General features: G+C 43.8%; 1 protein-coding gene across 3 annotated transcripts in view; it reads right to left on the reverse strand.

Annotated features, from left to right (window-relative positions):
- CNR1 (cannabinoid receptor 1) overlaps positions 1-3,969 on the reverse strand; it is a 24,752-nt gene that overhangs the window by 3,597 nt on the left and 17,186 nt on the right. Inside the window, exon 1 of one of the 3 annotated variants that reach the window (XM_006164362.3) lies at positions 1,765-2,022. The exons of the other annotated variants lie outside the window; for them this stretch is intronic. The gene's annotated coding sequence lies outside the window, so the exon portion shown is untranslated. Of the gene's footprint in view, positions 1-1,764; positions 2,023-3,969 lie in introns of those variants that run through there. 3 annotated transcript variants of the gene reach the window in all.

Consider the following 3,969-nt stretch of genomic DNA (forward strand, 5'->3'; position numbering starts at 1 on the left):
AAGTGAAGTCACGGCAGGAATCCTGTATGAATCTTCAGGAGTGACTAGGATAAGCTAAATGAAATGTTTCTTGGGTGCAACGTGCATGTCATGGCTGTGTTAGGAAGGGTTACCAGGAATTGTCACCCCAAGGTTTATACTCTCACATACACAGTGTCTAATGCTAGTGGGGCCAGGGAGAAAAACAATGTGTCACACAACTTCAGTTCTTGAAGACTTGATTACCTTGTTAGATAGGTAAGACGACACATGCAAGACATCCGAAGGTCAAGACTGCACTACAGAACCAAGCACCAAGCTATGCAGTCTGTGTTAACTGTAAAGGAGGGGAGGTGCTGCTGAGAACTAGAGGCAGCTCAGGCTGAGGGGAGATCTGTTCCACAGGCCAGCTTCCTCACCCAGCAGGGAGGGGTTTGGACTAAGCCAGCTGAGGGGAACTTCTAGACTATCTACACTAACCAAGGGAAATGTCAGAAGCGCCACGCTTGCACTCAGGCTTATGGGAGACTAAGTGATGACAGAGCATGCATCTCCCACAAGCAGTGTGGTGATGCAGGGTGCTCAGTGACAGGTGACAGGCTTGATGGTGCCCAAGGCTAGATGGCACCAGAAATAAGGATGACCAAGAGAAGGGGAGGCAAATGTTACGAACTCTTCAATTCTAAGCTAAGCAATTTGGTTTTGTTTTAAAATAAACAGCCAGAGAACTGATCTATTTATAAATGTTTGTTTAAAATGTGATTATTTGTCTATTTAATTTATGTTAGAATCATAGACTGATATCTACAATAATTAAAATAATCATAAAAGCCAGTATTTTATTTATTAGTTGTCATTTGTTGCTCTTAAAACATATCACATCGTACTGGAGGAAAGAAGCTAGTCATTATCTTAGAACCAATTAGAAATCTCTTGGTAAAATACAGAAATCTTACCTATCTGAATTAATAATTCATCTATTAATGTATTATCTTTTCAACAAACTGTGGAGCATCTACTACGTTCGAGGCACTGTACTAGATGCTATTATCTCAAAGTACACGGTCTAGCAGAGACTGGCAGACGAGCCAGTGATTATGAGAAAACCTGAGGAGAGCTATGACTGAGGATATTCAGGGTGCTGTGGGAGGACCTCAGCTAGGGGGATGAAGGAGGCTTTCCCAAGGATGTCCATGCCAAGAATATGTGGCAGTAGTGTGGGTAGAGACAGCACATGGAGCACATAAAAGATCTTTAAATTAATACCTTAAATCTCATGTTTTCTTTTTCTTTTTTTCTTTTTTCATGAGAGAGAGAGAGGGAGAAAAAGTGAGACAGGCACTTCTGGCAGGTCTCGTCATGTCATAATCTTCCCACCCCACTTCCCAGCCAACCAGGACCACAGGCACGTGCCACTACACCCAGTTGGTCCAAGATGATTCAGGAAACAAACCAGGCTTCCCATGCAACCCATCTCACTAAGTGGCACGCTATAACCTACGCCATCCTTGCTGGGCTGTCATGATATTCTGAAAATCTGGAATAGGCATGAAGTGCTCAGTGTGGTCTGACATCTCACTCTGCCACCTCTAAGTTCAGGCCACCATCACTGCTCACCAGAATTAGGGCATCTGCCTCCTGACCAGTTTTTCTGCCTATTTCTGGTCTTATTCCTTTTGATCACTTGCTATATAGCTGCTGGAGTGACCTTCAGAAATATGGGGCTGATTATGGAATCCCCTTGTTTCAACTCCTTTGCCCCAAAGACCAAATACAAATGTTTACCAAGTGTCCCTTTCAGGTCATGCCCTCCAGAGTCAAACACACAGCTCGAGTCTCTGCCTTTTGTGTTTCAGAGTGGCTGAGCTCCTTTTTGGTGCTCTCATTCTTGTCCCCAGTCTTCTGCACATGCTGTTCTTCCTGAAAGGGAAAGTTTCCCAGCTCTCACTTACACACTTTCAGGATGAAGTTCAGTAATAAGCTTCCTGTGGGACTGGCCCCATTGCTTAGTGGTTAAAGCAGGTGGATCCCACGTGACTGACTACATGGTTCAATCCCAGCCCTGGCAGCTTGAAGAACACAGTGGGTGCATGCCAAAATCCTAACAAGATGGAGAAAGAGAGGAGAAGGAATTGTAGTGTAACCACACCCCACTGGAAGGTATTTTCTCCCTCTTTCTCTGTCTTTTTCTGGCTAGCATGTACACACGCTAGCAATTAAAAAAAAGAAGAAAGAAAGAAGAGAAAAGAAAAAAAAGAGAGAGAAGAAAGGAAAAAAGCCTCCTACGCCTTAGCTTATTCTCCCCTCCAAACCTCCTCTCACCATGCCACCTCTAGCCTTATACCTGGGCTGTACCAAGTGGGTTCCAGTTCTACAAACACACCAAAACAATTGCTTTTCAACTCCGTGCTCCTCACAGTCAAAGTACCCTCTCTGAGGCTCCAGAATATCCAAAGAAAGTTCTACCATGATATTTGCTAAATTTTCTAATATTCTTCTGCATTTGCATCTGTTCTGCCCCATCCTCCCACACACTAGAGAGCTAACCCATTGAGTGAAGGGACCTTTTTTACCTTAGTATTTACTCACAGCATTTAGTATAATTCGTGACACATAGGTAGAGGTCTAAATAAGTTGGTTGCCTGAATATATGTATTTCAAAATAGAACTAAAAAATCTCTTGTCTATTCAAGGTGGAGAAAAGCCTCTCCCAACCATAGTGAGAAATAAGCACGTACCTTCAGTCAAAGTATCTAGCCTGAAGAGCTGACTAATCCATTCGTGCTAGCACAGTTCACTATTAGGTGAACTAAATGCTCACGGGATGAGCTATATGACATATATCTACTATGGCAAGAGAGAGGCAAACAAAAATACTGGCAGTATCATGCCAAATGATGAACAGAGCAAGAGCCCTCAGCACTCATGCGACGTGAAATCCAGAGGGATCCCACAGCCTCTCTGCAGTCCTACAACCCTCCCCTATACAGGACAGTGCTATGATGATACTATGAAACCATTGCCAAACCAAAGGCCCCACATCTCCCATGAGTAACTTTTGTCATCACTCAGGAAATCGAGCTTTCCCCACAGTCTGGGTTTTTGAACCAGTTCTGCACACCATCCCAGCACTGTTATAGTACCATCCAAGGCTTAACTGACCAGAGGCAGGAGTTCCAGGGTACAACACACAGAGGCACCCAGAGTGTGGTAACAGTCTGGCAGGCCTGACCAAGTCAGGGCAAAGACAAGCTTCTGAGGCTACGGAAATAGAGGACACAGAAATAAAAGACTGAAACCCAACAGCCAAGTGGTTTCCCAGTGCTTTCTGATCCCTTGACCTAAAATCTCTCCTGAGTCCCTAATCAGCCTGGCTCCAACTACTAGCTTTTGAATGTGCTCAGGTCGCCTCTTTATCCCATTGTCATACTCTTTCTCACATCCTTATCTTTTTCAGAACATGTCCTCTGTGTCCCATCAGTGGAGTGTTTCTCAGAAGTTTCTCAGTTGTTAAACAACTCCACATACACATGCATGTTTTCAACCATAGTCAAAGGGATACAGAAGCTAGCCATGAAGTTGTAAGAGAGCGATCCCTTACCTAGTCCTGACAGATCCTTAAATCTAACTTTTGCCTCTCAACTCTAACTCAGATTTAACCACACAGTTTATTGATCTCAGAGGATGACTTTAATTTCCTAACATGCCTGCATTCCTTCCTCCCTCTTGCCCCTTCCTCTGTCTTAATACTCATTTCCAAGCTCTCTGTCTGCTAAACTTATCTTTTCAGGCCTTCGGCAATACTATTCCAGGGTCTGGGATCCTCCTGACCAGCTTCTCCCAAAAGGCATAACTAGCTCCCTCAGGTTATCCCGCTATTACAAGCCTCATCATGCAATCATGAGTTTATTTATTTGCATAATTATAATGTGTCTTCCAAACACATAATGGCTTCTTTTTCTTTCCCTCTGTGATTTACCAGTCAGCCGC

Source organism: Tupaia chinensis, unplaced genomic scaffold (assembly GCF_000334495.1).
Source record: "Tupaia chinensis unplaced genomic scaffold, TupChi_1.0 Scaffold143609_1, whole genome shotgun sequence".
Taxonomy (NCBI): Eukaryota; Metazoa; Chordata; class Mammalia; order Scandentia; family Tupaiidae; genus Tupaia; species Tupaia belangeri.